A 26769-nucleotide genomic window follows, 5' to 3' on the forward strand; every position below is an offset into this window, starting at 1 on the left:
GGTAACTTGACGTCTAATATTTACTGTTCCATATACATCATTGGTAACTGTATCAACAGTGGCCTGGCCAGTGTGATAAGTGAAAATCATAACGCTTTTAGAAGAAAAAATAAAGATGAGGATAGGATATTTTCGAGCTTCCCCCCACCAGTTTGATTAGCAAAAGTACAAGTATTGTGATTTGTGAGCTTGAAGATACTATTCCTGACTAAAGGTTCTTCCGAGTCAGTGACAGTTTTGAATCGTGACTCTTACATTTGGGGATAACTAAGCTCTGTTTTTTTAATGATGCTTAAAAAAATATTCTCTCTGTGCCTATTCGGGGAGACTGCTGTTGTGTTTCCAAGGTGATAAAACTCTCAGAGCTCCCCCAATATGGAGTCTCCCATAAGCCCTGAAACTGATGAATTATTGCCTTGCATACTTGACTATCAAGTTTCAAGGAACCCATAGGTACAAAGCAAGTGCCAAGAGGCAAAAGGACAGAGACCATCAAACCCGGGAAAGATTAGAGATGTTTGCCTAATCACAAAGAGCTGTTCAAGTCTTAGGATTCTTCATAAAAATTAACTTCCCATATCCAGAATTTTAATTGATAGGATAGCAGACAAGAGTGTGGGTTTGAGGACTGGCTTTAACTAGTGAAGAGAAATAAAAAAGGAAGTAATTTATCTAAAAAAAAAGAATTACCTTTTCTGGGTGGTGTACAGAAGAATAAAAGAGTCCTGAACATGCAATTAGTAGTTGAGTCAGGGAGTCTATTCCTAACTAATGAACACTCTGAATTTATAAATTTAGAAAAATTCCATTCCCCCTACAGGAAGAAATTAACTAGGAATGGAATACAAAGGTGAGTTAATCAAGTGGCTTAGATTTATGGTATAAAATGCCCCAATTAGTGAATTGGTAACTACTTACTGCTCTCCTCCTAGGAGCAAGGCAGTTGGTTTCTAACTGTGTATAAAGGGACCATGTCATATGTACGTCAAGACTGGATTTCTCCCATTTGAAAGTGGAAATGCCTTTAGAGTTTCTGGGATATATATCTTATTTAAATTTTTTCAAAGTTCGAAACAGAAAATTATATCCTCATGAAATAAAGATGAGGAATCATCATGATCTTTACATTTTTACCGAGCTAGTTTCAAAACTTGAGATGAATCAGAAACATCTAGGGATGCTTGTTAAAATGTGAATTCCTGGGCATCACTCTCACAGAATCTGAATTTATAGGACTGGAATGGGCCCCAGGAAGTGGCATGCCAACAGAGGTCCCAGAAGATTCCCATACAGGTAGTGGGTGGATTACATTTTGGGTAACCACAGTATATAGGCTGTGTGATGGAACCAGTTATGTGAGGTCTTAGGAGCTCAGTTCTCCATTTCAAGCTCAGGTCTGGAGTAGCATCTCAGAGAAAGAGGACATGATTTCCTCTGTTCTTATCCCTCTTTCTTCTAGATCTTATCCCTCATTTTATATAGCTTCATTTAGGTCCAGAGAATGGTAGTGACAAACTACTTTTAATTCATTAATTAAAGCTCATTCAAAATTAGGTTAATTAAAAATATTTTCTAGTTAACATTTTAGTATTGGGCATTTTGAATTCAGTTAGTTTTTCTACTCCAGTGCCATGTAGATTTTTAAAAGAAAGACTCCAGCATGTATAATTCATTTGCAAATATTTAATTAATGTTGAGACAGTGTGTGCCCAAGTATTACTAAATTATCTGATTCTTCCCACATGAAACAGAGTTGGGTTGACTTTAAAGTTACGTAAAGATGCGTTGGGTCTCAATGCAGTTACATAGAAGCGAGAGTATAGAAGAGAATCATTTTGGAGGTTGTGCCCTGGAGTAGTGCCTATGGAGAAACAGAGAATTGGAATCAAGAGCAGTCTTCACCACTTACCTACTGTGGGAACATGAGTGAGACACTTAACCTTTCTAAGCCTCAATTTTCTCATTTGTAGAATCAGATTTCCTTTTCTAAGTATTAAATGAAATAATGTATGAAAATGCCTATCACTTAGTGGATATTTAACACGTACATATTTATTCTGTCTTCTTCCTTTCCTCTGCCCATAGCAAATCCTTTACCCATAGCTCATTGCAGCATTCTGCATATTTCCACATGGTGGCAGTCATTCAGGCCAACCAGTGGAGAAGGAAGCCAAGGCCTGGAACAAGCTGTGGGATGGGAAGAGGTGACTAGACCTCAGCTACAAAGCCTCATTAGTCATGTCATTGACTCGCTGGCTCATAAAGATAAATTGGGAAGAAAGGTCTAAAGAACAGATTACCTAGCACATTATTTTCAGTATCTCTTTTAGTCTTCATGGTGTTGTTTTTCCCACTTACAGATGGGGAAGTTGAGACTCGAGAAATCATGCATTCAGAGATGGTTGAGCAGCTGGATTTTAAATTAACATGAGCCAAACCCCATATTCTCTTCTCTGTAGCAGTCCTCCTCCCTGAGGCACAGTACCTGACCTCAAAGGACTTGCCCTTTTAGTAAAGGAGCTTGGACTTGCGTAAAAGTAGACAAATCCAGAGCCAAAGTCTGGGCTCACTGCTGGAGATGACACCGATAAACAAAACATGCAAATGCTGCCCTGTCCTCATGAGGTTGATAATCTAATGCTACATTAACAAGATCTGCTGTGAACTTGAACTAATGTGGTGGTGGAAAGAAGACTTTACTGAGTGTGAAGTGACATTTAAATTGTAATCTGAAGATAGAATAGAAGTGAAGTAGGTAAGGCAGGTAGGATTGGAGGCGAGGAAGAGTCTTCTAGGTAGAGGGAATAGATTGTGCAAAGGCTCTGGGGTAGGAAGAAATGAAAGCATCAAGATATTTAGAGTCAAAAAGCTTTAGAGGAAGGATAACAGAAGGCATGACTGGAGAGCTAGGCAGGACAAGACCTTGGAGAGCATAGGGAGTTCGGGGAAAGATTGTGGCATGACAAAATTTTGCATTTTTTAAAAGATCATTCTGGCTTCAGTATAAAGAATGCCTGTGAATTTGATCAAGTTACTCAACAATTCTATTTCCAAGTTTTCTCATATATAAAATAATTACTATAGTCTACCTCATAGGATTGTTAAAAGGATTAAATGAATTAATAATTGTAAAGTGCATAGATTAATGCCTTGCATGTTGCACATGGCCAATAAATATCAGCAGTTATTGTCAGCAATGGAGATGGAGAGAGACGAAATTGGTAACTATTTAGGTCAAGTCAACTTTATTTGACGATAGAGTCAGAAAGATGTTTGTGAATGTATTAGATAGTATGGTAGAATACAAATTGACTGGTGATAGGAAAAGCTTGATGAAGAAAGCCAAAATTGAGCTGGATATTAAAGAACACAAAGGATTTGGACATGTAGGAAAAGGTTAAATAGCCCTGGTGAAGGGAATTGGTCAATGTTCTTTAATTCCCCAAACTGCTGGAAGAAGCAAGAGTTATATTTTACCTGAGACCGCATCATCATCTTGCTTTGCCAGGATTTCTCACAGTCTAAATCACAAATCTTAGTGGTTCTGTGTCATCCATTCCTTTTGCTTGGGCAGATTAAAACCCATCTTCCTGCCAAGCTCAGGACCTCGAATATCCTGTGACCTTGAAGAGGGAATTTGGGCTAAGATATCCCTTTGCTTTCATTAGAAACATATGTTAATGCCCAAGTATCACATTATTGTCATGTAAATTCCTGTTTTCTGGAAGGCAGATAACTTTGTTTAAAATGCTCATGGCAGACACTGTTGGCTACACATTCATAACCCCTTTTTCCTTATTAACACATCTGAATTTGATCAGCCTATAATGTACTTGGCTTCTGGATATATCATGGTGTAAGCCAGTTATGGTAATCATAATCCCATTTGCCAAATACTGCTTTTCCCAGCTTCCTCATAACTAAGGGTGGCCAGTGATGGCATTCTGGCAAGCAGGAAGTCGGCTTAGCGGCTTCTTCGGAATATTTTTCTCCCTAGCCAATAAACACAGATGTGGGAAGAGATGTCCTTTCTTTTTGGATGTGCTTGTGTGTGTGCAGAGTGGAGCTGCTGCTGCCACTGTTTGAGATTGAGGGAAAAAATTATGTTGATTTCAGAGACACCAACCCAGTCCCTCTTTGAATGTCATTGAAGACATACATGAATAACATGACTGAATAGTTAACTGTCTCTAGAACTGCTTGCTCCCTTTGGAATTTTTTGGGGGGTTAACGTAATATCTCTTGTATTGTCTACACCTCTGTTAAATGCAGCCCAGGGCACCAGTAACTATTATACTGCTTCTTCAAAGGATTGTATTATTTTTCAAAGTTCTGCTAGCTGCCTTCTCCTTTCCCCATTTCTATCTTCTCTTTATTGGCCAAAAATGTCAATGTCTTTTCAGATATCCATATCAGTAGTCAAACCCAGCCAGTTTTCCTCTGTAGTATCTTTGTGCACCATTGGCTCTGTCTAGCTGTTCATTGTCTTTTGCCTAAAATATTACAGGAGCCTCCTAATTGTTTTCTCTCCCCCATTCTAATGTCTCCTCCATGTTACCAACCGTTACTTTCTTGGAGTATGGGCAATATCATGTGTCTTCTCTTCTGCAACCACTTGTGGCTCTGTATTGCCCCTAAGCTCCAAACGCCCTGGGAATGCATTCGAGGCATGACATTATTTGGGCCCAAGCTGCTTTTCTAATACTTCCTCTTGTTCCATCTTTCTTTCTGGCCAATGGGAGTGGGATTACCATGACTGGTTTATCACCATGATGTGTCCATGAGCTGAGGGATGTCTCTCCATGCCAATTTCTCCCTGTTTCCCAGAACATTTGCCTTTTTATGCCACCACTTGTTGGAGCCAATCTCTCAGCCTGGAATAGTCCTCCTTTTTACATCCCCATTTTCTTCTCAACTTCTGTCGAAATGAAATCTTGCTCTTCCTTCAGGGCCTAGTTCTGATGTCCCCTTCTTTTCAAAGGCTTTCCTGCACGTCATCCCCAGGTGGAATAAATTACTCTTTGTTCTCTCACAAAACTTTGCAAATTTATTCAAACTAGTGTTTTCCTGGTGGTTAAAAGCATGGCTTCTGGAGTCAGAGTATGATGCTTACTTGGACAAGTTTCCTAACATATCTGAGCCTCGGCATCCTCATTTATAAAACATAGACAATAATAGCACCCCAAAGGAATTGTAAGGCCATTGAGATAGTGTGCATATAGCACTTGGCACATAGCAATTACTCAGTAAATATTGGCCATTGTTATTATTTTTCTTTGGCTGAAGTAATGATTTTATTTTTGCCTTTGATTATACTTAGCTTTATAGAATGTTCTCAGTCACTGAATCGATTTAAAGTTCTTTGACAAATGAGAGGACAAGTGTAGAGAAAGTAATGTTTATTGTCATACTATGTATTAGACACTCAGCTAGATTCTTTTTACACCAAGAACCCTGAAATGAGACATCATCATCTTCTTCATCATTCCTGCTTTACAAATGAGAAAATAGAGGCTCAGGGTGTTATTTGACTTGGCTGCAATTACAGTGAGTAAGTGGCAAAGCCAAGATTCATACCCACGCCTATCTGATTACCAAGGTCCATGCTCCTTCCAGGAGTTCCTGCTGCCACCTGTCATGAGGAAGGCTGAAACCCTATTGTCTTTAGGGCCCCTTAACATTGTATTATTGTTTTAACACAAAGTAAGTGGTTAGGAAAGTATGCTGAATATGATGTATAATACAAACACATTCATATGTGACGTGTTAAATAAAGACATTTCTAATTTAAAGAGATTTTTAAAAAGTTTTATTAGACTTATTCTTTGAAGTTTTGAGGCAATGTTGCTGGGTATGACTGGAGCTTGCTGCCCTTCTGTTTATATAAAGTTGTCTATCAATTCTTGGAATTTCTCGGCAGTCTTGATTGATTTGCCACCGTGGTTGTGGGGCAGTCTTCCTTACTGGTGTATCTGACACTGGACTGACTGCCTGGGAGATTCTGACAGATGCAGAGATGGGCAGTATCCCTTGCAGGCCTATGGCATGCCCGCTCATTTAATAGGCATTGATCTTATGATTTAGGGATAAAGACCAGGTGGACTTCTTTCACCTGCAAGAAGAGAAATCCAATCGGTCATGTATTTACAACCCACCTTTCTGTAGAAAGGATGTTCGGTAGCTCCAGAGGGCACAGAAAAGTGGTGATATTTCTATACATTCACAGAGAGAGGAAATAATCAGTTGTTGACATAAAGCTCGGAATTAGATTTAAAATGCATCATAAAATGACCTACACTCTTACTGGCCTCTATCTTTCCTAGGTGCCAGCTGGTAAAAGGATGTGTGTTACCTGGTTGGCAATATCTGTACTAAAAGCAATTGCTCAAGGTCGACCTGTCTATTCTTGAAGCTGAGTTCAGACCAGAATTTCTCCTAGATAGACATTGTGTCTTGTAATTCTGCTTAACGGCTTTCCTGTGCAAGGGAGTTTTTAGAGGTGCCTCTCTTCAGCACCTTTGACTTGAGCTGAAGATGTGACAAAAAGAGGGGGTCCATATATCTATTCTGTAGCGCTGAGGCTGTGGGGAGAGACAATGGGAGGTCATTCAAGTACCTAGGTCTTTGTTGATCCGAAATGACCTACAGATAAACTTCAAGATGTCAGAAGGGTGGCAGGACTGCATGTCCTTCAGGTACTCCTCCTAAGAGTGGTCTTTTGTTGGAGTTTTGATGAACACTAAAAACAGGAGCCTGAGTAGTTCTCCTTGGTAAAAGCCACTGTTCTGTGTTGCCAGTAAAATGCAGAAGCACATGCCTTTACTGTTAATAGAGCTTTGTGGATGTTGAGGAGCCTAACGAGAGACTATTCAATAATTTTAAATCTATTTATATTAGTGAGAAATACTATTCTCTTCTTAGAAGGTATGCCAGTTTTAAGCCTGCTGTCTTGTCTTCTTTTTTGCTTGTGCTCAAGCTCATTCATTGAGACTCGCCTCAAGTATCATCTCCAAAATCTTTTTACTACCTCCCTATCCAAAGTGACCTCTCCCTTATAAATATCTTTTATTGTCCATTTTTCTTGTACACTACTTATACACATTTGCTGTACATAAGGATCATGTACCTTATTTGTATATATTTTCATTCAAATTGATTAGAAGTTCCTATTCACATGATGTAAGAAGAAAAGGAGAGAGTAGTTACTGTTTCTCAGCAAGCACAGGATCTTGCAGATAGTATAGGTACTCAGTAAATACTAAATGAATGAATGCTCTGAAAATTATAGAAACTGTTGCATAATTTGTCTTAATCTTTGTTGTGAATGTTTTAAAAACAAATTTGTGTATACTTTAGAAAGTAAAATGTTGCATGTAATTTAATCTTGTCTCAAAGCGATTTTTACTACACAAAATATAGATGTTTAGAAGTTGTTAGTTATGTTGATTAGATCTATTCTGGTTTGAAAATGATGTTACCTTTAAGAGAATTTGGTTTTATGTCAAAACATAGGAATTTTTTGCACTTTACTACCTATGTAATGCCTTTAATTATTCATTCGGCAAATATTGAATACCTACTATATGCTATATTTTTAATAGACTATAAAACTGGATTCTGTAGCCAGCGATGAAGTCACAAGCAACACATTCCACCCACAGTGAATTATGGATTTACTAAAAGACAAACAATCAGTATCACAGGGTAAAGGGTATAGTCCATCAGTTGGTGCACTTATAAGGGACACAAAGCTCGGAGAAATTATTAGCAGCTTGTCCAGTGCAATTCAGATAGGAAGAAATGGAGGTGGGATTTGTATCCAGATCTATTTCCTCTCCAGCATTTATTATCTCTCTGGATTTGATTTTAAATCTGGTTACCATTTCGGCCACCTGAGCACTTAACTCTCTCAGCCCTGCCTTCTTCTTTGCTGTGCCTTTGAATCCTAAACAACAAAACCATCTTTATACTGTAGCCAAGTCTAAGATTTCCTGCTGTGTCCTCTTAGTCACCTCCTAGTTCCTTTCCTGTTAAACTATGCCACCCTTTCTTGATTTTTTTCCTTCAACCTGTTTGATGGACTCTCGTCAGTAAAACTGTTTTTACATCTCGGTTCTCAGCACCCAGAAAACTCAAAGTCTGGAAGTATTCCCAAACCACAGCCTTCCCACAATCCCAGCCTTCCCCAAATAATACAAAAGTAATGGCTCTTAAACTAATTTAATTAATATGCATATATCTGAATTTACAAAACTGAGGATATGCATGTGCCTTACAAAAGAGTTGGTAAGAGATGTTTTTTACAGATTCAAAAGGGACCTTGGATTTTTCTTTAACTAGTCATCCATTAATCTCCTTGCTCCGATTGTTGCAATGTCTGCATATGGGTTTTTCTATGAGGCAGTTCATAGCTTTCATTAGATCTCAAAATGGTAAGTGACCTCAAAATGTCAAAAACTGCAGATCATCAAATCTTGCATCTCAAATAGGGTTCTTTCACCTCTATGACATCCTTGTCCATTCTTTGTTTAAATGCTTTCAGTGATTAATATCCCAGAAATGTATTGATCTACCCATTTGGATGCTACTAACGTTACTTTGTTTTTCATTTCTCAAATTTTAAGAGAATCAGTTTGAGCCCTACACATATGATTATTGATAAGTCCAATATCAGTCATTTTGGGACTTCTCTTTCCTCTCCTTCCACTTTGCAAGGATTCCTGGAGCCTTTTATGATCTAAGTATTCATTTATTCCCAGATATCGATTTAGCATTTATTATGTCCCAGGTCCTATTCTTATTCTGGGGCTACAGCTTGTTCTGAATGAACAAGACAAAGCTGCTGCCCTCATGGAACTTCTTTTTAGTTTTGAAAAGAGATCATCCAGATGTGCAGTTCTTAAATGAAGACAACCTCTTAACTCTAAGTTCATGGTGGCCATGACTGCCCTTGTCCTTTGTGATCACATGACACTGCACTTGGGTGCTGATTTCAACCATCTGTCTGCCATAGCTTTTTGTCCTGTCCAGGCTGGAAAGGGCCTTCTTCAAGGGAGCTCAGTGGCAATTCCACGCCCCTGTGCTCAGCTTGTTCTAGAACAACTCATACAGACCCCTGTGGTCACACTGGTTTTAATATTTATCTTCCCCTCTAGGGTGAACAATGTTTCATTCTTTCCTGGTGCATCCAAGGCACTGAGAGAACAAAGTACAAGATAAACTCCCAATTGGTCACTCAACTACAACAGTAACTTTTTAAAGTGAGAGTTTCATAGTACATTTAAATTATGATTTTAAAAATTTGATCAGTAAAAAATTAGTAGCATATCTTTAAGCAGTTGTGCATTAAAATACCATAACATGAATAAAAAGGAAATAAATTGTGAGTGTAAGTCATCTTACATTGCATTTTGACACTAGATTATAAACTTGTAGTTAGGAGTCACACTGATGATAATATTGATCATGTTAGCGGCTATAATAGTAGTGAATATTTATTGGACAGTTGTTATGGGCTAGGTCTTATGCCGAAGTGCTTTGCAAAATATAATTCTCCTGACTGCTTTATGAAATGAAACTTCTTATTTCATAAACAAGAAAACTGAGGCTCAGAGTGTTAATCCTAACCCTAAAATAAATATCTGATGATGATACAATGAATGATTTCTCTTTCCTAAAGCCACTGGTAGCTCTTTGCTTTCAGATCATCAAACGGCCACGTTACAATAGCTTTCCTCACTTAAACTGTTAATATAGATTCACTATCTAAGGTTAAAGGTAAGGACAGATTCATCTCTTCCCATACATTTTCTAAAACTGAGCAATAAATGTTGATTTTCTCTCACAAGATCTTACTGCATGCATGACATTGACATTGCTTCCTACCTTCTTAAAAGCTGTACCCTTTTCCTCTGTGAAAACATGTTCAGTTGATTTTATCACACTAGCTTGTTAACTCTAAAGGATAAATTACATTAACTTTAACTTCTAATTGAAATCTGTTTTTCAAAACCTCTTGACTATTGAAATTGGTGCCTCTACATGTGAAATGCTAATTTCCCTCCATGAGTTAGTGATTTATGCACTATTACTTGAAAGCATTTCACAATAAATACCCTTCAAGTTTTCATTTCCATCATGGCCTTGCTCAGGTTGGCATCACCGTGGGCCCTGTTTCTATAGTCACAATTCTCTTTCTCTTCTCAGCCTGTTACAGGGTTTTAAAATATTATTTTGACAGAATGAACCTTTCTGAGTAAACACCACCTGAAAAGCCAACTGTGTTGACAAGCTATTAATTCATGAGTTAAAAAATAAATCTTTGAAAGCTAAAGCAATTATAAGGTAATTCTAATTACAGTGAGTTCTTTTAGGCTTAATGTGATATAGGAATTTTAAACTGACAGAAAAATATATCATACGACCATCCAGTCTCCTCCATGCACATATAAAACATATTTATGGAAGGCAATATTAAAAGTAAAAATCTAAGTAATATTTACTTTTGTAGAGTAGGAGTGAAGAGTTGGGGATGTGGAGGAGAATTACTTGATAACTTTTCGTATTTTTAGTTTTGTTTTGTTTCACTTTTATAATTTAATGTGAAATTTACCATTTAAAAGTGTACAATTTAATGTCACTGATTACATTCATAGTGTTCCAGAATAGGTTTATCAACTCAAAGGGAAACCCATTAACTCTGAAGCAGTCATTCCCTATTCTTCCCCAACTCCCACCACTCAGCAATGACTAATTTGTTTTCTGTCTCTATAAATTTGCCTATTTTGAATGTTTCATATAAATGGACACATACAATATGTGATCTTTTGTGCCTATCTTTTTTCATTTAGCATAATGTTTTCAAGGTCCATCCATGTTGTGGCATGTGTCAGAACTTTATTACTTGTTATGGCTGAATGATCCATTGTATAGATAAACTACATTTTGTTTATCCATTCATTAGATGATGGACATTCGAATTGTTTCCATCCTTGATTGTCAGCGGTCCTGCTTTGAACATCCATGTACAAGTTTTTAAAACTAATTTATTCTTTTAAATCTTTTTATGGTTCTTTATTGCTTAACTATGGGGTAAATCTAGGCATTGCTGGCTGTTTGCCCAGTCTTCTATATTGTTTATGCCTTTGGGTCTTTGTCTCTACTCCTCCTTCACCATCCATCTGCTGGATTAATACTTTTCAAGACTAACTAAGTGTCATTTTCTCAATGAGGTTACTACTGGCATCACTCCTGCCCTTTTGTTAATGGGCAGAGCTAAACCATAGCACCTTTGTGCTCTACTCACTGCTTGGTACCTCTTTATGGCTCTTATTTATCTCATGAGTCTCCCTCATAACCTAACTTTGAAGGCGGGGGCTATAACTTTATTACTTTCATATCCACAACTCTTAGCACATGATAAGCGCTCAGATGAATACTTGTTGGAAAAATGGTGTTTGGTTTGTTTTCACCATAAGAAAATCAGGTAAATGTACATCCAGCTAAAAATGTCTTCCAAGTAACCAATCATTAGAATAAAAACTCTGTTTTTTTTTTCCTGATCTGGAGCTTAATACAACATATTTTGCCACTGGGAGCTGTTATTAGTTTCATGTCCTAGTGAATAATTAGGAACCTGGAAGAGTAGATTTTAATTGGAACTCTGAGACCTCGTAAAGTTCTTAAATGCTTTTATCTCGGACTATGTTAAGGACCTGAAATAATAAAGATTATAAAATTCTGCTTACTCCCTTTGGTTTCATATTATGGTTTGTTAAGTATTCACGTCTTCATAAAATGGTAATTTACTCGGAATGTCGTTTGTAAATTGCCACTTATAATTTATAGTCCTGGAACATGGTAGAGCCTTCATAAACAGTAGCTCTTATTGTCGTCCATCTCCTGTCCCTCGGAGTACTTAGTGCTTTAACATAAAATTGGCATTTAATAAATACCTCTGAATGGAAGAATGAATAGAATGAATTGCTATGGTCTGTGTGTTATTCCTTTCGAGGCACAAGTAGTCCTGGAAGAGCAGACAGGAAATAGTAAATCAATATTCTCAGCTGGTTGCAGCCACTTGGGATGCAACACAAGGAGTAACATTATTAATGCCTTCCGCAGGTGGGGCAGATTTTTTCTTCTGTACTATTTAACCTATAAGTTGTTTTCCTCCTGCCCTGTGTAGGGTGGACTCATGTATGACCTAACCCTTTTTGAAGTACAAAACACAGAGAGAAGCCATTCCAGGTCCCTAGGCCAGTGTGGACATGTGAACCTCCTCAAGCTCCGGGATGGCGTGAACTCACTAACCTCGTGGTGCTCATAAGAACTGTTAATAGCTGATGAGGTGCAGACTCCCAGGGGTTAGAGATAAATGGTGAACAAAAGAGATGCAGGCTCTGCATTATTTGCATTCAGAGTCAATAATCAAATAAACATTGGTAAGTATATAATTTCTAAAAAGGAAAAACGCAGAGTGCTATGGAAGTATGAAACCAGAAGATTTGGCTTATCTCGAGGAGGTAAATGCTATTTGAGCTGAGTCTGAAGGTTAAATGGGAGTTAACTCGTCAGAGACAGCTAGGGGAAAGGCTTGTGTAAAGACCCAATAAAAAGGAGGAACTAGGAACTGGTGTGGAGAAAGAGGGTATGGCCGAAACAGATGAAGCCAGAGAGATAAGAAATAGCCATATCAGTGTCTTTGTAGGCCTTTCCCTTTATTCCAATGGCAATAGGGAGCCAATGAAGAATGTTAGATCAGATTTACATTTTAAAAAATATATAAACAATAATTGCAGAGTGGAGAACAGACTGGAGAAGAGTAGATTGCAGAAGAGATAGGTAGAGTTGTGGTAGAGTTGGAGAGAAGTGGGTACATCTGTGAGACAATAGAAAGGCAAAAATCAAAGAGATTTGGTGACTGGTTGGATGTGGAGGGAGAGGGACAAGCTTCTCCTGGGTTTTGGGCTTATATAACCGGACAGATGTGGTGGCCATCACTGAATTGAAGAACAGAGGAAAAGGTCCACCCAGGTAGGGCAGACCCAGACGTCTGTTTTGGTCATGCTGAATTGAAGTAGCCTTATGATATCCACATGGAGATGTCAAGTAGATGTTGGCTTGTAGGTCTGGAGCTCAGAGGCAATATCTGAGCAGGAGATATAAAATAAAATGTGGAGTAAATGTTGAGAAGAGAACAGGAACTAGATTAATTCCAGTGGCTGAGTTCGAAGTAAAAAAGGATGAGTAGAATGAGAAAGACAACCCCCAAATCAGAGGAAAACCACAGGAGGGTGATGTTATAGTTCTCAAATGCCTTTATCTTAGACTATGTTAAGGATCTGAAATAATGTAGATTATAAAGCCCTACCTATTCTCTTTGGGTTCATATTATGGTTTGTTAAGTTTACTTCTTCATAAAATGTTGTTTGTAAATTGCCACTTATTATTTACAGTGCCGGAACATGGTAAAGGCAAAGGATGAGGATATTTTAAGATAGAGGGAGTAGAGCAGATGTCACATGTTATGGAGAAGAAGTAAGAGAAATAATACCGGGAAAATGTCCGATGGATTTAGCAAACCTGAGATTATTGTTGGCCTTAGGGATTTATCCTGGTGGAGAGAGGGTGGTAATCATCTTGGTTTAGGTTTTGGAATGGGTGGAAGATAGAGACATGCAGATAGTGACCATAGATAGCTCTTTTGAAATAATAAATGTGTAATATGTTTATTTATCATATGAGAAAAATAATAAAGTTCCTTCAATAGTAATAAAATACTGTTACTAATACAAATATGTTACATGTGTTTTATTCCCCCAATTTTTAAGTTATTCGAGGATGTTTATACGCACGTTTGCGCTTGTAAGTTAGGTAAGCATGCTGGACTTGCGCATTTGCAATATTTGAGTGGAAGCTAAAGCATTGGCAACATGCACGTGTGCCCGAATTAGAATTAGTTGCAGGCTTCGTAATAATCATTTTACTGTCTTATCTCAGACATATAATTTAACATCTCAGTATCTCTGGAGATCTTGGTATTTAGTCAGAATGAAACTCTTCATCCTCTGAAGATCAAACTGGGAAGGCATAATTTTTCTATAAATTTGAGTTCGTTTTGAAATTAAAACAAACAAATAAAACCAGGTAAAACAATAGAACCAGATGTTTTCTGAATTCAAAAATGCAATTTGGTTCTAGGGAATCATTTTTGGATTTCTGCTTTCCCTGAGGAAATTGAGAAAACCTCACCCACTCCTTCCTTGCTGGGTTGGTGACTACCAGAAGCTTTAATCCAGCCGGGAAAAGTAGCATATAAATGACTCACATTAAGAAGGAAAACTACAACCCTTATGTGTCTGAATGGAGGTCTGTACAATCTTTTTTTTTTTTCTTTCTCTTTCCAAATGATCAAGGAGGAAGGAGAAAAACAAGAATTGTTTTTCTAGATAAGCCATTGGAATTAGAATTTAAAAAAAACTGTCCATGTAATCTAGACAGGATTTAATGCTTCAAAAATGCCAAATTACTGGGCAGATAGAGTGAGAAGACAGTAAGAGGAAAAGATGTAGAAAGGAAATGATGTGAAATTTATGACAATATAAAGACACATCAAGTTATATTTTTTTCATGTCTGGTCTTCCCCATCTTTTTCGTTCACACCTTGAATGCCCTTACCCTTCATTCTTCCCGATATATACCTTATCCATCACTTCCTCCCCAAAGTAACCATTTTTTTAGTCCTCACTAGAATTGTTCTCCCTTCTCTGGGTTTTCCCAGTTCAGTCTGTAATGCCAATTTGGCCTTTAGAAACATGCCACCCTGCATTGTCCTCAATTTCCTATATGCACGTAAATTTTATTTCCTCAGCCAGAAAATAACCCTTGAAGGGTTATTTATCTACATTTTCTACATTTATCTGAATCGTTAACAGTTTGATGACATGTGATGTATACATGTAAACAATATGTGTTGCCTTGAATTGTTATCAGTTAAAATGTATTACTGAACATGACAAAAGGTAGGCCAAGAAGCATATTTCTTTTTACATTTACTAATTCTTTCTGTTTTTTCCAAAACAAATGAAAATAACTGCAGACATCATGAGTTTCTTCAGCTCGTATCTGCTAGGTTAAGGACACTTTGTAACATAACCTCAATACCATTACCGCACTTCAGAAAATTAATAATAATTTCCCAATATCCTCTAATAATTTGTGATCCATGTTCAGATTTTCCCAGTTGTCCCTAACATGGATATATATATATCCTATCAAGATTTGTAAATTTGTTGTTATGCTTCTTTTGTCTTTTTAAATTTAGAAGTCCCTGCTTTTGGGGTGTGTATGTTCCAAGAAGTGTATTTTAGCATTTTTCTGTCAAATCTTGGCATTTCTTCTCCCAGCTTCTCTGTAAGCAATGATTTGATTGGCATGCATCCTGTCTCAGGCCCTTGGCATGCACAGGTGAGACTTTCACAGATGAACCTGGAAGATATTTGCAGTTTCGTGGAGGTTGTATGTCTGAATCCGGAAAGTTGCATGTCGGCCTGCATTTAACCAGCCCACAAGCTCAGCTAACCTGTCAGCATCTGCACCTTATCCTTGTACATGCAGTAACTCTCACGAAGTAGTTGAAACACAACCAAAACTTAGCATTTTAATAAAATGTTATAGTGTTCTTGGAAAATTGATGAGCAAGGGAAGATGTACGATCATAGGGCTATCGAAATCGTTTCTTTTTACAGCTGTGTCCCAGTGACCAAATGGGATGAAAAGAGATAGATGAATTGTAAATCAAACAGAATTTAGCATAAAGAGTTTTTTTTTTTCTCTCTAAAATGAAGGAATATAACATCAAACACCATTCTTTGGTTGCCATAAAAAGACAAGAAAGTTAAATTAGAATTCCAGGTTTGACTAGTGAATGCTGTGCTCATGAAAACACATAATTATCCCCTGAGCTCTTAGAATAAACCAATTATAGTAGCTTCTGGGGGACATTTGCGCATATTAATTTTAAAGATAGAATCTTGGTTGGCAAAAATGATTCTCCATGTGCTACATAAAGGATATAGCAAGAAGCGAGGAATATACATAAAAACTGAGAGAAAAACGCTTATTGCTGTCTTCATTCATTACAGATCTTTCTTAAGACTTAATAACTGGATTTTTGTGAAGCTGATGTAAAGGAGATTTTATAAATTAAATATGGTAAAAAAAAAAAAAAACATATTAGGCCAGAAGTCAGTATACCTGAACTAGAGAAGCGATTGTACTACTCAGAGGACTGTGTGATCATGGGCTACTCAGTATCCTTTGTGTGTCTTTCTTCCTCACTCAACTGTGAAATGAGTATGGGGATGTGGTCCTCCAGAAAGGACTTTTATTTTCTTCTCTGGGAGTTTGGGACCGTTGGTGGTCACTGTGCCTTTTGTCTGAGCTTAGTGCTCACTGCTCCTCTTTCAGCCTAGAGCCTCTTTTTAGTCTTCCCTTTGAAAACAAACAAACCTTTACACTTTTCCTATATTCTGCAAGCACCACCTAGAAAGTCTTATGCAGCATATGGTGATTTTGTAGCTGGAGGGCCCTTTAAAGTATCTTGCCCACCTATATTTATGGAAGCAGAAATTGCTGATGTTGTTGAATTCTTACTCTATGCCAGGCATTCTTTAGAGCATTTTACTGTTATCTCATTTAATGTGCACAACTTTATGAGGAAGGTAGTATTTTTATTCTCATTTTATCAGGGAGGAAACAGAGGACCAATAACATTAAGAAATGAGTTGCCAATATGACACAGCTGATGGGACTGGGATTTTAGAAAAAGTTCCCCCCAAATAAAATCCATGCACGTGATAGGAAATTCCGAGTTCACAAAATGATACGTAGGGGTTAATAAGTCCCTTCCCTGTTTGTGTCACTTAGACATATCATTATTCCTCCCAACAGGCAACCAGTGTTACCATAGTTTCATAGGGATAGTGTATTTTCCTAGAGAAGGTGTATAAAATATACAAGCTAAGAAATTTTTACATAATATTTGTATATTTTTATTTATTAGGTTTTTTTTTAACCTATAGACGGTAGTACACTAAATGCTTCACTGAATGTTTTGCTATGTGTACACACTATTTCTTGAAGCCTTAGTTCTTGCCTAGCACTCCTCATTTATTACCTCATTTAATCTTCTGAAGAATTAGTTTTATTTTTTATTTTACAGGTGAGAAACTGAGCCTTAGAAAATAATTAGCTTGTCCAAATATTTTCAGATAGTAAGTAGCAGAGCTCGGATACAAAGTCAGGTCTTTGGGGTTCCTGAGCCTGCACTCTCAGCCCTCAGATGATCATACTTCCTTTGGCTTCTCAGAGAAATCGACACCCTTAGTCCTTTGTATTTGGGTTAGGGTGAGAGTTAGATTTAAGGCTCGAATTAGTGTTCACCTTAGGATCTCCCCTCTATCCCTCATGTCTTGCCTGGATGTGGTCTGCTCCAGTCTGTTTTAAGATTGCTGGCTCTGAGGGGAGGGAGGAAGGTGGGGTAAATGATGGGGAACATGGAGCTCACCCCTGCCCATGTTCTCTGCATCCATATTGTCATTTTCATATATTTAAGGATAGACCTTTGTCAATCACTCTCTCTATTTTGAAACTCCCTCCCTCTCTTTTCTTCTCATTCCGATTCTTTTCTTCCTTCCTTTCAACCTTCCCGTAGACATAGATTTGGGTGCTTTCGTGGATTCAGCACTCTGTTTGGAGCCAGAAATCCCAAGGGCCAAGAGCATCACTGTCTTTTGAGATTATATTTTAGTGCGGAGACAGATACCCTAACTCCAAATTATAATGCAGTGAGTTAAGTGCTTGTATTAATTTTGTATGGCTGCTGTAACAAATTACCAAACTTGGTGGGTCAAAAAAAACCGCACACTGATTCTTTTACATTTCTGGAGGTCAGAAGTCCAAAGTCAGTTTCACTGAGCCAAAATCAAATTGTCAGCAGGGCCCCACTTCCTCTGGAAGTTCTAAGGGAGTATCTATCTGTTTCCCTGCCTTTTCTGGGTTTTAGACCTGCATTCCTAAATCCCTTGATCTTCAAAGCCAGCAGTGCAGTGTTACGTCAGTGATCATGTTGCTTTCTGCTCTCTGTCACATCGCCCTCTTCCTCCCTCTACTAAGGACACTTGTGATTACATTAGGGCTCACCCTGGTAATCTAGAATAATCTCCCCATATCAAGACTCTTAAGTTAGCCACATTCGCAAAATCTCTTTTGCCATAGAAGGCGACATTCACAGGTTCCAAGGACTAGGAACGATATTTTTGGTGGCCGTTATTCAGCCTACCACATTGCTATTGGCAAATAGATGCAAATATTGTCAAAGAGGCACTTTATTTAGTCTGAGGGGGTAGGTCAAAAGGTTATCAGAGGAAGTGGCTGACCTTTCAACTGAAGTCTTAACTGGTGGGTAGAGGTGAGCGTCTACATCATTACTTCCCATGCCTGTGTCTGACTAGCTTTTACAATTCCTTTCCTGGCCCCTCTCCCCATTCTGGCAACTTTAAATCAGCTGCAAACACCAGGCTTCCCCCACAAACCCCAGGCTTCCCCCACTGGCCCTTCTCACCCTATCTTCTCTTTCTCGGATATGTCAGCCTCCCATGTGGGTTTGACAGTCACTCCAATCTCCATCGCTGGACCTGGCCACCGTAGAGCTTCAGTCCTACGTCCACACCTGCTGTGGGACAGCTCTGACTGCAAGTCCCACTCCCCTGCTTCACCCCTCCTCCACACCAACAAACCAACATCTCTTTTGGCTTCCATAGTTCTGTCCTATTATCCTATTCTCTCACTTAGATACTTAGTTTTTACATATATCCTCAACTGTTTCCTCCAGATCCAGTGTACTACCAAGTCTTGTGGGTCCTTCCTTAACATTCTGCCCAAATGACACTCCTCTCTCTGCTCCTCTCTGTACTGGCCATTGTTTCCACCCAGATGAACCATTCAAATGGTTCACTAAGGGTTCTGTCTCTAAATTCTCCTCCCAATATACCTTACAATCATTGCTCCACTAATTTTCAGATGTGACTCTTGCTTAAATCTTTTAGAGAATAAATTCTAAACTCATTAGTGTGACACTTTAAGGTTCTCTAGAGTTTAGGCCCTATATCGTTACATTCATTTATTCATTCATCAAGTGTTCATTAGGCATCTATCATGTGCTAAGCCTATGCCAGGTGGTGGAACTATGATAGTAAATAAAAATAGACATGTCTACCTTTGTGGAATTTGCCATCTAATAGTAGAGATATGAATAAAATAATAATTATGAATACATGTGAAATTACAACTGTAATAATACAATAGCTCAGACTTAGGTAATGCTGTGATGTGTCTGGCACCATTCTGAGCTTTTTACACATATTGTGTCATTTAATCCTCACAACATGTTCATAACTACTGTCCTCACTTTACAGAAAATAGGCACAGAGATATTAAGTAACTTGCCCAAATTCACACAACTGGAAACAATTTAAGACAGTCAGCCTGGTTCCAGATTTTATACATCTAACACTATGCTGTATTTCTTAAAGAAGAGTTTTCTGGTGCTTTGAGAATTATTGATTAGGGGTGGGAGCATGATTGGTGATAGGGATAGGGAATTTGAGCTAGTCAGGAAAGGCTTCCTAAGAAAGAACAGCTGAATTGAAATAGGAAAGATGAGATGAGGCTATTTGGGTAAAAGAAAGAAAAGGTGTTCCATGCTGAGAGGTTGTGTAAAGGCCCAATGGTGGAGAGAGTAAGGTGCTTATGGGGTCCGACATGGGACCAGTGAGGTCCAGCAGAGAGAGCATGGAGAGGGAGGAACAAGGCATGGGATTAGGCTGAGAAGGGAGTCGTCTGAGATGCATTAGGACCCTGTAGACCCTGTTACAATTTTTTTTTCTGGATCCTAAATGCAGTGGGACGCCATTGAGGTTTAATGCAGGAGGTAAGAAAGAGATGTGACAAAGTTTCCTAGATTATGCCCTGGATTAATGCAGCTTCAATCTATGAGACAGCAACCCTGAACAAGGACTGAACAAGGTTCGAGGAATAAGATAATGGACGCCGTTTTGGACATGTCGACTCTGAAGTATCTTTCAAGAAATACAAATGCGATAGCAAAATGTATGGATTTGGAATTCATAGAAGTCTGGACTGGACCTTTAAGTTTGGGTGGGCAAGTGGTGCCATACTGAAAGAAATGGTTATTTCACATTTGAAGGGTGGAAGTGCTCAGCTCTTGTTGCATTGACTGTTTGCAACTGAGTGATGAATGTGTTGAAGGATTTCCTTCCTGCTAAAAAGATCTTTAAGACCTATTTGTGAGCTCTGCATTTATCTTTTGCAGCAGATTTGAATGTGGGGTGATAATCAGCTAGAGTGGGAGGAATTAATTTTAGATTCCTTCTCTACTTCTACTTTTTACAGCAGAATACCATTGGTTAATCATTTATTTTTCAATGATAGGAACTAGTTTTGGGAATTGTGGTTTGAGTCTATTAAAAGAAAACTGGCAAAAAAAAATTAAATAGAAGCTGTGTGAGCAGGTTTCTTAAAATTGCAATTTGCCTTCAGTGTTCAGATCAAAATGAAATGTATTTGTTAGCTATTGCTGCATAATAAAACTTAGGGGCTCAAATCAATTTGTTGTTTTTACAGTTTCTTTGGGTCAGGGATTCAGGAGCAGTTTAGCTGAGTGGCTAAGGCTCACAATCCCTTATGAGATGAGATCATTTCATCAAAGTGTTAGCCAGGACTGCAGTCATTTGAAGGCTTGACTGGGTCTGAAGGAAACACTAACAACATTCAAGTTCATTCACATGATTGTAAGCTGGTGCTTACATTTGTTGGCAACAATCCTTGGCTTCTCCTCATGAGAACTTCTCCCAGGGTTGCTTGAGTATCCTCATGGCATGGAGGCTTTGTTACCCTGGACTCTAAAGGGTCCGCTTGCCTGCATGCACTCAAGCCAAAATAAGATATGAACAGGAGTTTGCAGCAAAGAAAATCAAGTTTTATTTAGGGAGTTGGTGTCAAGCCCGGAGACACAGGCGAGATAGGGCTTTCAAAAACCTAGCTCTCTTATGGCCTCTAGTGCCTGGGTTATATAAGGGAAAAATCATTAATCATGGTTACTGTGGGAGCTGGGGCCCTGACCTCTACTGATTGGGTGGGGCTAAGGCAGGGAGCAATTGATTATGGCTTCAGGTCCTGAAGTCAGTCATGGCATTGTTTGGTCTGGTTTCCCGGGGATGCGGTCCGTGGGGCCTTCCGTTTTTGTGAGTCTCGAGCTGAAATGTACCTGGGACCAACTTGTTATCTTTGTTTTTTATTAAAACCTTCTAGTTTGAGGTTTAGTTATTATATCCTGGTTATGGTTGACAAACCTGAAGCTTTATTCTTAAATAAATTTGATGCTGATCAGAACCTAATATATTAAAGGCTTAATGACTAAAAGGAGTGGATATACAGTATATGTACAGTAGGAGGATATGTACAGCGAGGGAGGCATAGTTCCATCCGTCTAAACAAAATTGGCTTGGATTAAGCAAAATGAAGAAACGAAATTCATGTGCAGCTACAACTTCTCCCAGGATAATAATCCAAGAGTGAAAGAGCCAGGTGCAAACTATCCTCTATGAGCTAGTCTTAGAAGTCATAGCATTGTAAACACTTTATTCCAAGCACATCACTAAGTTTGGCCCACCTCAAGGTTGGGAAAGGGAACTAGATTCTGGCTTTTGAAGAAAGAAGTGTTGAAGAATTTGTGGACATATTTTAAAGCCACCACATGGATGTTTGGAATCTGAGTTGTGGTGAGAGCCTCCCCTCTTACCCTGTGTAGGAATTAATTTCTGTTACAACATCCCTGACATATGGTCAATCAGCCTCTGCTTGGCACTATGTTGCAAGTTACTGAATTCCATTTATATCAATTGTTAGAAGGTTCATTTATTCACGAAATTGAAAACTATTGCCAAATATTCCATTCTTAAAGCTAGTTCTCCTTCTCAAGAATGGCACTTTTATGTGATGGCTTTTCCATTATTTGCAATGATGGTAACCTCAACTTCTTTCTTTTTTTAGACAAAATACTGTCAGTTCCATTCAGAATTTTCCTCTCAAGTTTGACTTCAGAGTTTTTCCCTATTCTGGACACCTTCCTGTAAAACATTTCAGCTCAGTTCATCCCTCTACAACTGAAAATCAACAAGTAGTTCTGTATGCCAAGCTAATTCTAAAAGGACGTGATAACGCAGTCCTCTCTTTACACAACAATGCGGGACTGAAAAAAATGACCGCGAAAACTGAAATCATGCAAAGAACAGGCATACCTCAGAGATATTGCAGGTTTGCTTTCAGACCACTGCAATAATGCGAATAATCCAATAAAGGGAGTTGATATTCTTTGTTGGTGGAGGGGCATGCCTTCAGTGTGTAAAAAACACAACATCTGTGAAGCCCAACAAAGTGAAGCACAAGGAGATACATTTGTAATCTGAAGAATCAATAGGAAATATTATGATTATTCTGAAACCTTCAAAATTTCTGTTAAAACATTCAAAACTTTCAGATCTGAATGCATGGAGAAAGGAAGAAAAAATAGTGTAACTAGTGTTCATTTAGTATACTGTAATTTAAAACATTCGAAACAGAATGAGTGTTTTATCTCTTTATTAAAAAGCTTAGCAAGTACTCGCTTCAGCAGCACATATACTAAAAAATCTTAACAAGAGTAGTTTGAACAGTGCTCGCCTTTTTCTTCTTATCATATAGCTTATGATACAGAATGAGCATCTTTTGTTTGTCTTGGCAAATTGTCATCCTGCTCTATAAGTTTGGATTAGCTTCCAACATTTTGTCCTTTGAGCTGTCAAGGTCATGAAATATCTCTGAGATATTTCTTCCAGAGTTCCTGTAAGGGGAAGGTTTTTGCTGGGATCACTTCTGAGATATCTTCGATCACTACCTTCATTTATGTCAATAAGGTCACCTCCGTTAAGTCTCTGACTGTAGATCCAGAGTTTCTAGGCAATGTCAACATTCTCATGGGCAGCTATTTCTTCTATAACTCTGTTTATGGTAGATTCAAATTTCACTTCTTGTGTTATCATTTTTCTTTTTTCTTTTTTTTTTTTGCTGCAATTTCATCTTTGATAAGCAATTCCCTCTTTTGATTATCCATTTTTGTGGATAATTCTATGTGAGTTTATTGCTGGGAGACAAAGAGGCAACACAACTACTGTGCATGCATTGCTGTCTCTGTGTGAATGGAGTGAGAGATGTGGTGACCAATCACCACACACTTTGGAAGAAGTGATGTGATTGGTCACTGATCATGATGAACATCTATTATGGACATAGTGACTTGTGGACTGAAGAACTAGAAGCCACGTTTGTACTTCATGCACTCACTCAAAATGATAGACTGTGGTAACTGATATTTGAGGCATGTCGTTGGGAGGACTGGTGTTATTTAACTAAACCATGATATCTGAAATTTATGTATGTCAGAACCATGCAAAGCAGGGACTCCTATAGTTCTACAAATTTGAGCTTAATTACAATCTGTTTTATGCACAACTATTTCACCCCATTTTTTTTTGAGTTCATGGTTTTTGTTCTTATCAAGTCTTTACCTTGTACATTTGATTTTTCTTAAATGTAGATATCACATTTTACTTACATTCTTGTTAAGCTTCATCTTGTAATCTTAACCCATGGGTGTCTTTTTTTTTTATTTTTTACCTTTTTATCTATCTATCTATCTATCTATCTATCTATCTATCTATCTATTTAATTTTTTTATGGTGACATTGGTTAATGAAATCCAATACGTTTCAGCTGTACACTTTAACAGTAAGGCATATATATATTTACACTGTGTGTTCACCTCCCATAGTTAGATTTCTTTCTGTCGCCACATATTTGACTCCCTTACCCCATCTACCACACCCCTCCCCGCATCCCCTGCCCTCTGGTAACCATTAGTCTATTGTCCATGCCCATGAGTCCCAGTTTGTTTGTCTTGTTCACGTCTTGCTTTTAGGTTTGTATCCCACATATAAGTGATATCATGTGATTTTCAACTTTTTCTGTCTGGCTCATTTCAATTATCATGATTATCTAGAGGTCCATCCATGTTCTCACAAATGGCAATATTTCATCTCTTCTTATGGCTGAGTAATATTCCATTGTATATATGTACCACAGCTTCCTTATCCAGTCATCTATCGTAGAACACTTCGGTTGCTTCCATGTCCTGGCCACTGTGAATGATGCTGCTATGAACATCAGTGTGCAAATATCTTTTTGGGTATGGGTTTTCAAGTCTTTAGGGTAAAGAACCACTAGAGGGATTGCTGGATCATATAGTAGATCAATTCTTAGTTTTTTGAGGAACCTCCATACTGTTTTCCATAGTGGTTGTACCAAGTGGATATCTTTTTAAAACTAAGTTTTGCTATCTAGGGAACAAACTGTTTCTTCCAAATAGTTACCCTTTTTACATCTAAGCCATTAACCAGAACACAGCCGTAGCAGAACTCAGTGATGTCTCTAGTGCTCTCCAGCCATGCTTCTCTCATCCTGTTAATCAACTTTTCGTGTAGGAATATACAACCAGATATGAATTTCTCTAACTCTGCTGTCATCCAGTTTGCCTTTTTCAAGCTTGTCCAACAAAGTCAACTGTCTGGTGCTATCAGATACCTTTCCAAAATCAAAACACACCAAGTCAGCAATTTTTCCCTGAAATACCAGTCTGGTTACCACATAGAAAAATTAACACTACTGATAATATATTATGTTAATGGAGAACCCTTACATATACATAAGAACATTCATGGACTGTTTTATATAAAATATTCATGGAATGTTTTATTTAAAAATACTTTGTCTTTATAGGGTTGAAAGGAGATGTGGCAGATATTATTACCATATTTTCAAAAATGGTAAGTCAGAAAGGTCAGGGAATGAGCTAGTATAGAGTAGTCTCTATACTATTCTTCAGTAAGTCTGGTGTATTTTTTTTTTACCACCTCATGCTTCTCAGATGAGGAGCCTACAGAAAACACAAAAAAGAGGGTTTCTGCAATGGGTTTCTGCAATGGTTTTTGTTGACTTAATAGACCAGTCTTAAAATCATCCCCATTGGGTCTTCTATTAGTTAGTCAGGGCTGCCACAACAATGAACCACAAACTGGGTGGCTTACCTTAAACAACAAAAATTTCTCTCTCAGTTCTTGAGGCTGAAAGTCCGCTCTCAAGGTGTTGGCAGGGTTGGTTCCTTCTGAGGTCTATGAGGGAAGGTTGTGTTCCAGGCCTCTCTCCTTGGCTTGTTGATGACCATTTTCTCTCAGTGACTCTTCATATCATCTTCCTTCTATGCACATCTCTGCGTCCATATTTTTCCTTTTTTATGGACACCAGTCATATTGGATTAGAGCCCACCCTAATGACCTCATTTTAACTCGATTACCTCTATAGAGACCTTGTCTTTGAATACAGTTACATTCTGAGGTACTGGAGGTTTAAGAGTTTAATATATGAATTTTGAGGAGACACAAGTCAGCCTATAACAGGTCTCTAAGGCATATTTCATGTTTTTGACAAATGATCAAAGGAGTAGACTTGTATAGCCAGTATTTTTGTGCATGCCTACATTTTCTTATCCATATCTACATATCTGATGCAGTTGAGATAAACTCTGTGGTCAGTTGGTATCATCTCTCAATTATCAAAAGAGAGAGTGAGTGCTTTTCCTAAGTTCATTCTCATTTGTCAACTTGTTGAATTTAGTCTCTGAAGATGTCTTTTGTGAGGCAGCCGCTTAAGTTGTGTTTGCTTAATGATTTCAGAATTCAAATGTGTCATTTAACTTTGGCTCTGAGATTTGTGCTGAACTTGACCCAGTGCTGAGTGATGATTATACACACATCTAAGCAGTTACCTTATTCCACAAACTAGTTAAGTCATCAGGGGATTCTGAATTGAGGAGCCAAATAAATTAGGGAGTAGCGATCTATATTTTAAAGACACTCAGGTGCAAGTAAGGGTTGTTTAGCACATTACTGACTGCTGGTAAAAACAAGAGACAGTCATGACCTTACTTTAGGTTGCTGGGTTGGGGTGCTATGAGTATGAATAACCCTCATATAGCCTTCAACCACATTCTTCAATGTTAACATTTACCATATTTGCTTCATTGTTCTTCCTTACTCTCTCCAGGCATATGTAGATATGCATATGTAAATATATTTACACACACATATATTTTTTTCTCAACTTATGGAGAATAAGTACAGATATGCTGTTCCATTCTACATACTTTAACGTGTATTTCTTAGAAAAACAAGGATATCATCATACATAATCATATACAGTCTTCTAGATCAGGAAATTAATATGCATAAAGTTCTACCACATAATCCACTGATCCATTCGAACTTTTCCCATTGGCCAAATACTGTCCTTGATAACTTTTTAATTTTTTCTGGTTCACAGTCCTCTCTGGAATCACATCATAAGTTGCATTTACTCATAATGTTTCTTACGTTGTCTTCTATCTGGAATAGGTCTTCAGTGTTTCTTTGTCTTTCATGTCCTGGGTGATTTTCAAGAATACAAAATAGATTTTCTTTTTCTTTTTTTTGATCCTCTTCCCCTCTTCCTTCTTCCCGCTCCTTCTCTCTTCCCCTCCTCTTCCTCCTTATTCCATGC

General features: G+C 38.0%; 2 protein-coding genes across 4 annotated transcripts in view; both read left to right on the forward strand.

Moving 5' to 3' along the window:
* Positions 1 to 26769, forward strand: part of CUNH9orf85 (chromosome unknown C9orf85 homolog) — a 185137-nt gene that overhangs the window by 149437 nt on the left and 8931 nt on the right. The gene's annotated exons all lie outside the window — the stretch shown is intronic.
* The window catches only part of GDA (guanine deaminase), an 80981-nt gene that overhangs the window by 1426 nt on the left and 52786 nt on the right, over positions 1 to 26769 (forward strand). The gene's annotated exons all lie outside the window — the stretch shown is intronic.

The sequence above is a fragment of the Pteropus medius genome, unplaced genomic scaffold (assembly GCF_902729225.1).
Source record: "Pteropus medius unplaced genomic scaffold, Ma_sr-lr_union100, whole genome shotgun sequence".
Taxonomy (NCBI): domain Eukaryota; kingdom Metazoa; phylum Chordata; class Mammalia; order Chiroptera; family Pteropodidae; genus Pteropus; species Pteropus medius.